The sequence below is a fragment of the Egretta garzetta genome, unplaced genomic scaffold (assembly GCF_000687185.1).
Source record: "Egretta garzetta isolate BGI_Z169 unplaced genomic scaffold, ASM68718v1 scaffold209, whole genome shotgun sequence".
Lineage (NCBI taxonomy): Eukaryota > Metazoa > Chordata > Aves > Pelecaniformes > Ardeidae > Egretta > Egretta garzetta.
This window is the reverse complement of record NW_009260839.1, coordinates 5096379-5108285: the sequence shown is the minus strand read 5'-3', so window position 1 is coordinate 5108285 and position 11907 is coordinate 5096379. Positions and strand designations below refer to the sequence as shown.

Here is an 11907-nt window from a genome sequence, read left to right as displayed (position 1 = left end):
TGGATCGTCGGTCAGCGCAGGGAGGGCAGGCTGGGGAGCCGGAGAGCCGGTGGCCCGCAGGCAGCCTGGGCAGCAAAGCTGGATTCCTACTTGCTTTCACATTTTCATCGCTCCCGCTTAAATACGTGTTGCAGAAAACATCCAGCAGCGGGGAAATGCTTGTGAGAAACCACAGTGAAAGAAGCCGTAGAAAAATAATTTATTCTTAGGTCCTAATCCTAAAAAAAGAATAAAAAATAATAAATCAATGCATTCCTATGAAATCCATTTCAGCTGATGAGAACCTGCTTGTGTGTGGTGCCTTAAAAATGTATAACAAGCATGGGTCCTGTCCTTGATTTTGTTGGAAGGCTGGGTATGGGTTTCAGAGCATTTCTTTCCTTTTAGTAATTATGGTCAATCCATATGTTATAGCATCCAATAGCTTCTCTCTTTGAGATTTGAAGTACAGTCATTTGAGATCTAATAAAAATAGTAGGGATACTCAATGACACCGTTTCTATTCCTTCTCCAGCCCAGCTTCCTGGTGATGGACGGCACAAACTGGATTCCTAACGCACGTTTCAAGAATCGGCACATTAATGCTCAGTCTGATAGCGTTACGAGTCAGCAACGCATGAGCTGGCTTTACCCCGCAACTGATGCTGAGTCTTCTGGGAATGGGGGAAAACGTGTTCAGATAGAGCGGTACCGCATCCCACTGAGAGCCTGCAAACAGCGCTGGTTTACCTCTCCTGTGGACCACAGTAACATGCCAACACGCAGAGGCCGATTGCAGCTACCGCCTATAACCCAGCCCAGCTCCTCTAGGGTCTTAAAAGAAAAATTCCCTTTGTAACAACACGGCTCTACAGGTCTCATCCCTGGAGGGGTGAAAGCTGTTGCATGCAGGGCAATCCTGCTCTTAAACACTTTGAATATGGGGCTGGCAAGCTCCGACCTCCCTGTTGCTGCTCGTTGCAGGATGCTAACTGGGAATTTTATGTTAAAATGCCAGAACTCTCCCCAGGTATCAAATGTTTGTGGAGATACATTTACTGGTGAAATCTTTGCTGTTAAAACTGAACTTCTGTGAAAAATCGGATTTTTTTTTTTTTCATAAAAATGTAACTGTGTGGGCTGGCGTTTGTTTTCAGCTTTTAGCAAGCCTACTCAGTTTATAATTTTCAATGAAAAGTTAAGATTCGACTTTCTTTCTGAAACAGACACATCAAATCTCAGATGTCCACCTATGTGTTTCCCCCGTGGTTCCACAACTTTGGCCATATATATATATATATGGCAGTTACAGGTGCAAATACACCAGAGGAAATTCCATCACGAAAGACTAAAAACCAGCACTGATACCCTTGCACTGCATTTTTATTGCACAATAAAATTTGTTCATGGTTTCTGTACTTTACTGCTAATGTCTTGATCTCTTTTTAATCTTGTCAGGCAGACCCTGGTCTGCATGACCATTGACAGATCCAATACCGAATACATCTTTGATGGTTCCGGCCCTAACACTTGTTGCTGAAAACATTGCAATGATCAAACAGGAAAGACATCTTGTTCAGAAAATGGAGACAGCTGGGTGTTGTGCACAGCAACAAATCAGCTGCCAGTGGGTGGAACTGATACTGTGGTATATGGTTTGCATTCTGAGGACCGATGTCTTCTGCCTCTGATAATTTATTTTCTTATATGCCACAGATACTAACTTGTAAATCTGCTTTAAAACCACACATGCTCTTTTCTGCATGTCACAACAGAAACTCTGCTCACAGACTCTGTAATGTAAAATACATTAATACATAAATTCTTTCCCTGAGTCACTACATGGAAAGCTATGGACACATTAATTCGAGTTAGTAATTTGCTCTATATTCAGTGCAGATGGTTTTGAACAGCTATATAACTTCACTACACTAGTCATTTCTCCCATTGCTGGGAAACAAATCTGATTTTTTGCCATGAATCCTGGAAAATCTGGAGATGGCTCTGACCAACCAACAGCAATTGCTCATGAGCCACAAAACTGGAAGGCAAATGGGTGCATACGGGTATTCACAAGGAATATCTAATCTCTGGCTACACATGTTTCTTCGTCTGCACTGATTTTCACACTAAAATGGTTTTGTGTGCATTACAAAATGCAGAATCCAGGAGGATGTGCCAGCTCCCAGATCCAGATGTGTGTTTTGGCCTGATCTTGCTTCCATTCTGAGGTGAGCCCTGGTATACAGACCCCGTCGGTGCCTTCCACGAGCAGGAAGGTCAGCTGGGTGGGCTGGAGGGGCTGCGGTGGCCTCCAGGCAGCTCTCTGCCTTGGAGGATCAGGAGGGACAGACCCCAGAATGTGGTTTTGAGCATATTGATCTGCAGCTAAGTAATGTGGGTTTGTTCTTCAAAAGTCCTGGTCCCTCAAAAAGACACAGAAAGTCCCATGCAATCAGTCCATGTCGCTTGGTCAGTGCCCCATTTGTAAGCTCAAGGGTGTGTTTTCTTACAGGTTCATGCAGAGTGTAGTATCTTACCGGTTAAATTACAGTGCAAGCACTAATGGTACACATGGGAAACGTGCCGAGAGACTACGACTGGATCAATCAAATAAACCCTACCTCAGCTCCTGTTGAAGTTTTCCTTTCAGTTGCCTTATTTCCCAAGGAATACATTAATAAGACTCCGGCAAACCTCCAGATGTACATTCAGGCCTTTGCATTTGTTGAACTAGGGATGAATTTAACCATCTGCATGTTTCCACCTGGAAGAATTCCTAGACTATCACAGGGCAAATTCTTCCCTACGCTGACCAGAAAAGGAGGATCCCTGCTCCTCTACAATTACTGCCTCATCTAAGAAATGAGCTTTACTGTGTTCACTTTCCCAAGCTTTCCTGTATTCATAATATTTACATTGGACATTAACGCCTTTCCTATTTTTTACCATTTCAAATTGGCACCTGGTAATCAGCTGAGGGAAATGAAGAGCAGCTGCACATTGCTTTTATTAACATAAATGTCCAGTAAGTGGCACTGCAGGACCAGGTTTTCCACAACCCTGGCTCACAAACAACACAGTCGAATAGAGTAAAGGCAAGCGTGGGTTATGTCAAGCCTTTTCTGCTCCATGAAAAAAGTAGTTGTAGAGCAGGTGGGAAATGATGTGTGGTGACGGGTCCGAAGGTGCAGCGCAAGAAACTGGGGTGTATTCAGCTGCGGGCTCTGGAAGATGGTGTTAAGAACTGGCCTTGGCACCAAGCTGGCGGTTATCAGGGGTTTGCCAGAAGAAGCCAGCGACATTTCTGGGAACTATTCATTAGCACTCACTTGATGGGAGGTGCTTGTGAAGGCTTTGTGCTGGGTTTTGCTATCAGGAGCAGAAATACTGGGCGAGGTGAACCATGTATATGCAGCATTTCTTATGGTCTACTGATTTACTATACATTAATTTTATCTAGAAAATCCAAACCCCAGACTGGAAGGGATGTCAGTGCAGTCTGAGGCATGCCCATAGGTTCAAAGATTATTTCTGTAAATGAGCTAGGGATTTCTGTGAGTCTGTGTCAGTGTATTAAAAAACCCACCACCCCGTTTTCCCAGTTTCAGCTGATGATGAATAAATTATTATCTAGGGAAATTTGGTCAAACAGAGAAGTAATACTACACTATTTGGCAATATATATTGTAATGAAACCCTTATATAAGCTGATAGAGGATTACTTACAAAATCAGTTAAGGGTTTTGGCTCCGTCTGCAGTATTTGAACCCAGTTTTAGGATACTCATGCTATACTGTGCCAAGCTAAATTGATTCATACCCAATTTTCCTATTTATCTAGATGGAAACATGCATAGTTATATCAGATAAGACTGGAAGGGAATGAACATGAAAAGCCGATCTGCATTTATAAGGGACATAAAGCTACGTTTAAAGGGATAACCCAGCCTTTCAAGGGGATTAGGAAGCCATTTCCTCTATGATGTGGCTATTTTATAAATGCCTCTTGTGGGATTGTTCGTGCCCTGAAACATCTGTGCCAGCTGCTGTCTGCAACAAGAGACGACTAGGCAGGCTGATCTGGGATAGCAATACGCAGCCGTGGATGTAGTATGGGGGCAAGAGGAGGCGTAGCACCCTCCCGCAGGGCACAGGGACCAGCCACAGGATCTCACAATTGCTTCAACCAGGCCTGACAAATTTTCTTTCATCATCCTCTAGGGACCAGATATCACTTCTTGAGTCTTTCCAACGACTTTTGAAAATAGCAATTAAAAATATGCGCTCTCAAATCTTTGTTCCTGCAACAATGTAGGATGGCGCTTGATAACCTCTGAGAGCACGCAGAAGCAGATGACACGCACAAGAGCATGCCATAGTGACACGGCAAGGCATGCAGCAACACGAGCAAACAGGTGAGAACCACACGTGACAGCACAATATATGACAAAAAAAAGACACCACAGGACAACTTGGAATAGCACACAACATGCCACAATACAAGATAGCACGCAACAGCGTGAACAGCATGGAACAACAGTTGACACCATGCCACAGGATGATAGATATACCTGGAAAGCTGATAGAAATGCCTAGAAAACAGTGAGAGATTCACAGGAGCAGGGAATTCCTAGAAAGATATGGAAAATGTCTAGAAAATCATGGGAAATTCCTAGAAAGCTACAGGGAAGAAAGCAAAATGTGAATTCTGAGAAAGCTGGCTACAAATTCCTAGAATGCTGGAGAGAATTTCTTATAAAGTAAGGAGGAATTGCTATAAAGCAATGGAAGAATCCTAAAAAGAAATGCACAGTTCCTAGAAAGCTGTGGGAAAATTCTAAAGAGCAGAAGGGAACTCATGGAAAGCAGAAGGGAATTCTGTAAATAGTGTATGATTACTAGAAAGCATCAGTAAAATTTCTAGAAGAGCATTAGGGATTTCTTGAAAGCAGATAGAATTTCTTAGAAAGCAAATGTAAATTTCTAGTAAGGTGAAAGAAATACTTGGAAAGCAATGAGAAAGTTTCCCAGAAGGCAATAGGAAATCCCTGAAAGCTGGGTGGAAATTCCTAGAAAGCTAGAATCCCAGAGATCACTAGCAAAACCCTAGAAAGGCATGTGAAATTCCTAAAAAGATGTAGAAAAATGCAAGAAAGCAATGGAAAAATCCTGATAGAGCTGTACATCCTGTAGTTCCTAAAGACCTGGGGGAAGTTCTTAGAAAGTAATGCTGAGAAAAGCACAGGAAAAAATCAGCCACTGTAAAGAGTGGGGGGGAAAGTGAAACCAGAAAGTAGATAGGATCAGAACCACTAGTCTTCCCGAAATGTAATTTGTACCCAGAAGACGTCCCTAATTTGAACTTCTCCTAAATGGAGTGGACCAGCTCACCCTGAACGCCTGTGCTGGTGGAGCTGAGCCTTAATGTGCACTAAGCCCAGCCCTGGGCAGTGGAGTTTTGCAGGAAGGGAGCAGGGGGAACTTGCTGACTTGGAAGGTTCCTGACCTTGAGACAGATCTTGACAAATGGGCGATGAAACTCAGGGAACATTGCCAGCCTGGGAAAGTACTATCTGCTAGAGTCTGTCACAGGGCAGGGAAAAGCCAAGGGCATCAAGGCAGGCTGCAAAGAGGGAGACATTGCTTGTGTTGCTGGGATGAAACAGTCCTGCTGATGTGGTGGGACAGGCACGGAGGTTAGAACAGGAAAACAGATCCAGATGAGTTAGGGTGAAAGTGGGTTTGGGACTACGTCATAGTTTGGGGTAATCCACTCAGGTTACTACATTTTTCAAAAGTTCGAATGAAAGTTATGGCAGGAGGAGTAAAGCAGCACAAAGCTTAGACCTTGGTGTGGATCCTTGTTTGGAATAACATTCTAGTGTTTTATTTAACTTGGTGGAACGTTTCTGACCACCATCAAGCCCAGGCAGTGTGATTTGGTAAGGACTTTGACAACCAGCATCTTGCCTCCAAGAACAATTTAATCCCAGAACCTGAAGATGGGTTGGAAAGCTGCAACACTGCAACGGCAGCAGGGCTGTCCAGGGAGCTGCAGAGGGGAATATGCTGCTGGAGACAGCAAAGCTCTGGGACTGGGATGTTTGGAGTTATCTGGTCATTGCTGGACTGCTGGACCTGCTGTGCTCCTGCATGGGCACCGTGGGGCTGCCCCCCTTGCAGAGAGCCCCGGCTGGGCGTGAGCTGCCTGCTCCTGCAGCTCCCTGTGGTGCAAGAAGTGATGCTCTGTGCAGTACCAGCCTCTATTTTTTTTTGGTAAGTATTAGTTTAATTATCTTTAAATCAAGGATTTGTAGCCTGCTGATGGAAGGGCTGCGGAGCCTGACCAAACTGGCTGTGCAATAACGCAGACTTAAAAATAATCAACTGGAGTGCAAAGTATTGCTCACTTGCTCCACTGAGCTCTAGGGGCAACAGGCTCCTGTAGGTACCAAGCACACTCTTCATCATCACAGGTCCTGCACCAGAAAACCACAAAAATCTGCTGGTAGAAGTTCTCCATCCATCAATCAGGGGCTGGGCTGGAATATGGGGAAGGATCCATTTTATGCTGGCACACAGCTCAGGAGTAAATCTGTAACACCAGTTTAGGAGGGGAGAGTGCCACCTACCAAGCCATCTGCTAAGAAAATTGTATTATCTGCAGTCTCATCCACTGTTGCTAGAAATCACTGTAGCACTCATCTGTGAAGAGTTTTGCTGATAATAAATCTATTTGTATTCTTTTTATCCATCCACTCAGAATTAATTATTTCTCAGATTAATTTCATTCTAATGAATCATTCTGTATCACTGGCTTTATTTAATTTCTGAGATACTAATGAATATGTCAAAGCCATCTTTAACATTAAAAGTGCTGTCATTTTCTCCGTGACTTTTCTTTTGATTCATATATTCAACATCAATTTTTCTGAGGGCCTAAAACGTCCGTCCAGTGTGGAATGAAGGAAAAAATGCAAGCTATACAGTATTAAAAAAATTATGCATATGCAAATAAAGCATAAATTGGGAGGCAATGACCCAGTCTGTATTTTTGTGTTGACTTACTAGTTCATGTGCTATTTCATATAGTAGGTCCTCAGCAATCAGCTGTGTAGGGTTTTTATATACATGGATTAGAATATAAAATTCAGTGGTACATCTAGTGTCTTCATCTGTTGGTGAAATGATCAGAAATTTTTATATATTTTGTATTTTTTGCTTTAGATAAGGAATTAAAGAAGAGGTCTTCTTGGTTTGCTGTGGATTTCCTGGCACCATTCTGCTGTGCCGCAGGGATGAGGCAGTCGGAGGAAGCATTTTTCTTTCCTTAGAGCTCTCCTCTCCTCTCAGCTATAATTTATTCTCATCATCTTCTGCAGTTTGGCTCTCCACCCACTCTGGAGGGAAGTGTTGGCAGGGCAGTAATCCCTCTCCTACCCCGTATCTGCGGCAGATGGAAATCCCAGAAAGAGAAGGGGGGAAATTTTAGGCTTCCCTGCTTGAGCAATTTCCAGGGTGATTTAAGATCCAGTAATGGCCTTTGTCTTGACGGAGTGGGTTGAGCTGTGAGAGGAAGGGTCACTCCAGGTGTTCATTGTGGGAAACTTTTATTTCTCTGGAATGTGGGAGTGAGTGGGTAGAACTGGAAAAACCCCATAAAAAGTCACTGCATAAGCTTTGCTGATTAAATAACACCATTATTGGCAGCATCGCACCGAGCTTAAATTACCCCTGGCTCCTGCGTGGCAGGAGGCTGGGGACTGTTTAGAGGACAGCTTCTGCTCGGATCCCTGGCCACAGGTTTGGTATTTCTTTTTCTTTCCTGTCTTCCACTTCTCTCCAAAAAGAGACATTTTGTTGTAAAATCTGGGGGGTTACAGCTGAAACCAACCAGCTTTGCTCTGGGCTTTGCACTGCAAATGTAGAGAGGGATTACTGGTGAGGGAAGGAATGGGGAACAGAGCCTGAACAGGCTCTGAGCAGGAGGGGGGACGGGAGGGGAACACTGCTCCTTTCCCCTTACAAACAACCAGGTTATGATTTCCACCACTCCCAAAGCTTGTGTGTGCAGAGCACTGCAGACACGAGGCTGCTTGTTGGGAGTCTGCTGCCTGACCTCCCGCAGAGCCCAAATCCTTTCTGCAGGCTTCCTCCACTGTGGCCTGGGGATGGAGGTGGCCTCTCCCAGCTGGGACCAGGGCTGCTCTGACAGTCGAGCACTGATGCACCAGGGAGGTGAGATGCCAGAGGAGCATGAGTTCCTGGTCCTGCCTTGTGAGCACCCTGTAGCCAGCGTGTGAGCTCCAGATCCCGGGAACCAGTAGCTCTGCCCAACAAATCCTTCTCATTTACACCCTCCTTGCATTGCCCTTTGTGCCCAGCTCTGCTGCTGCCTGAATTAGCTGCCTCAAACAAGTCATTTAAATTCAGTCTTCCATAAATGTTGTTTCTGTTTGAGCTTTTTCGGTTCTCCTTTTCCCTGTCAGTGTCCAGACTTCTGCACATACTGCACCAGTGACCTGATACCCAGGGATGCTTTGTGCACTGCTTGCCATTGGAAATGGTCCAAAAGTCAACATTCTCACAAGGGCACCAATGTGCTTTTTGAGATCAGTCCTACTGAATCCCCCAGACTCTAAGATGGACATGCCTATAATCTACAGTCAAAAAAAAAAAAAAAAAGCCCACACTCAGTAGGGAATATTTAAGTCTCTTGTCGTCAGTGTTTGGGGACTAGAAATAATTTCTCTCACTGATCCCTTCTCCCTGCTGTTGGATCTTTTTTGCTCAAGAATGAGCTTGAGATCCTTGGAGATGATTTTTTTTTAGCAGCAAAGTAATAGCTTTTTCTGCTGCTACTCTTTGCTCTGTGCTTTTGTACTCACTGCTGTGGTTTTCCCTGTGGAATGCCCAACATGATAGTATCAATTTAACCAGTGTGCTTCACTGATCTTTAAGAGAGTTCCAGTCAAAAAAAAAAAAAAAAGCCCACACTCAGTAGGGAATATTTAAGTCTCTTGTCGTCAGTGTTTGGGGACTAGAAATAATTTCTCTCACTGATCCCTTCTCCCTGCTGTTGGATCTTTTTTGCTCAAGAATGAGCTTGAGATCCTTGGAGATGATTTTTTTTTAGCAGCAAAGTAATAGCTTTTTCTGCTGCTACTCTTTGCTCTGTGCTTTTGTACTCACTGCTGTGGTTTTCCCTGTGGAATGCCCAACATGATAGTATCAATTTAACCAGTGTGCTTCACTGATCTTTAAGAGAGTTCATAGCTGTTCAATTTCCAGGAACCCTTGATTTTTCTGTGAAGGTTACACTGAGGCTAAAGTTACCTTGGCTTATTAGTCTCACCAGTTATTTAGAAACTCGACAGCTCTTTTAGACATTATTTCTGCTAACATGCCTGAGCTGATTTCATGTTTAATAAATCCCATGCATGAAGACTCAGAAAGTCATCCTGAGAGTGATGAGTACAATTTTTATCCATGTACTGTAATATTATTTTGTAAATTAAGCTGCCTTTCTCCAGCTCTAGTATGTACTCTATTTTGTAGATTAAAGCATGGCTATCTCTGAATGAAAGATCTGGACTTTGTTCAACTCTGACTTGGTCTTCCAGTAGCTAATTACTGTTTGGATGAAGATCATTTGGATCAAGGTGCTACTCAATATTTATATTTTGAATAGGACTTTCTCCAACCGGAGTCTCCTGGAGGAGCAGGTGCCTCGCAGGGTGGTAATAGAGACACAGAAGCTTTCCTTTGCTGGGCGTTGCTTTGATTCCAGCATCAGTCAGTAGTGATTGAAGAGCATTAAATAAAATTAAGCAGCTGTTTTATGTGGGCACCCAGGGAGAATTAAACAAGCTCTGTGCTTGTTTCTGAATCTCCAGGAAACACCTGCACTGTCGTCCTGTTGCTGGCAGTTTTAGGCAAGTCCTGACCTGGGTGAGAGCGGATCCTTCTTGCGCTGGCGGGAGGCAGGTTTGCCAGAGAGCAGCAGAAGGAAAATTCACCCTATACTTTATATAACTGGCTCCTCGAGTCATGTCAATTGGCTGCCTGATCCCACCACTAAATTTACCTAAATAATACTAGGGCTTTAATGGATTTCACTTTTCCTCACCTGGGTATGACTACGAAAGTCATGAAAGTTTTAAAAGCTTACAAATTAGCTGAAGTGACACGCGAGTACAGCAGGGTGCCCTGCATGAAATGCTGGTGTTTCAGACCCAGGAAGCTGTTGAGGGGGCTTTGCTGCACCAGCACGGTCTCAGCTGAGCCAGACCTCATGTTCATCCCTGAACTGGTTGCACAAACTTAGAGGTGAGACAGGAGAGAGGCTCTGTCTTCTGAAACAGATCCTTGAATTGCCAAACAAATACAGACCGGGAGATTACAGGGTGCTGTGAGGAAGCGCTTGAATTGCCAAACAAATACAGACCGGGAGATTCTTACAGGGTGCTGTGAGGAAGCTAAAAGGCTTTTTTTTAATGTCAGAATGAAAGTTTTAAACCCTCACTCATACGAGCAGCATTAGGGTCTTCCAACACTGAATTCAGCCTCTTCCCCAGGAAAGGCTACTCCCTAGCAAAAATGAACTGAAGAGTTTGCTTGATGAGCTGATAAGCAGATGACTGAGAGCAGAATGCTCTCTTTTCTGCAATATGTACCTCAGCGTTTCTCTCCAGTATGCCTCGAAGATTGTGCTGTTTGTGTACTCTGGAGCTGTGATTTCTCCTGGAGTAATCCAGGATGGCTGTGGCAGAAAGCCATTTTGGGGGAACCCCTTGAAGTTGTTACAAATAAAATAAAATGTGCTCAGTGACTTTGTACGCTGGCAATGTTCCCCTCAGCCTCAGGTTTCTGCTGAAAGGCAGGAGCGTGAGACATTTTCAGAAGACAAGTACCAGGCAGTAAACCTCACCTGTGTTGTGCTTTAAGAAGAACAGGAGAAAAAAGAAAAAAAAAACCAACCTTGCAAATAGAAAAAGAAAACTCACTATGAGTTTCATTAGAGATATCTATTACCAAACAGCACAGGATTCATTTTCTTGTCTATTTTCACCTTCCTCTAGGGATGAATGATGATTAAAGGACAGGATAATAAGAAGGGGGGAATGAGAACTTGCTGAGAAGCAGTTAAAAGAAAAAAAAGAAAGAGCGGGGGAAAGGAAAACAAGTGTTTTAGTTAGCTAGTCAAGGTTGGCTTAGCACTGTATCTGCTTTAACTGACATTACGAAAAATTATAGATGGCACAAAAGCAACTTCACTAATGCTGAACCCTACGAAATTTATCTTGACAACTTAGTGAGCTTATTTGTTCTTCTAGGAGGTTTTTAATCTCACCGCTGTGTCTTTTGTATTCCTTTTCTGATTTTTTTTTGAGAAAGATTCCTATACAAAGGTAGCGACTTGCAAATCAGCACGTTCATCTTCTTTCGTTGCCTATTGTGGATAAGGTAAGACAGAAAAAACCCTTTTGGAGAAAGAAGGGGTTTCAGATGTAACCGCTCTGGTTTTTACTCTTATTTGAAGGGTTTTTGCAAAGAAAACACGGTATGAAGAGGGGCAGATTTTTGCGCGCTAGGACAGCAGATCCTTGCACTGGGCTTTCCCTGCATACCCACAGCCCCGAAACTCTGCATCTGCCGTCGGGGGGGTGCCCGCTCCGAGGCTTCGGCGAGCCGGAGCCGGTTGTTCCTCTGCTGTCCCCTCCCCGATCCCAAATTGGTCAGGATGCGGGTCCTCAGGCAGCCACGCACCCCCGGGAGCCCGAGCTTTGGGGTGTTCCCCCCCTCCCGCAGGGATAACGATCCCCGTCGCTCGTGTCACGACCCCGGGGTCTGACCTCGTCTGGCGGCGGGCCCGGGCTGGGGCGGGGGGCGCGGAGCCCCTGGCCCGGCCCTGCCCAGGGGCTGC

The 11907-nt window shown here is 44.4% G+C and overlaps 1 protein-coding gene across 1 annotated transcript in view; it reads right to left on the bottom strand.

Moving 5' to 3' along the window:
• SFXN1 (sideroflexin 1) overlaps positions 1 to 11907 on the bottom strand; it is a 35043-nt gene that overhangs the window by 22896 nt on the left and 240 nt on the right. The window lies entirely within an intron of this gene.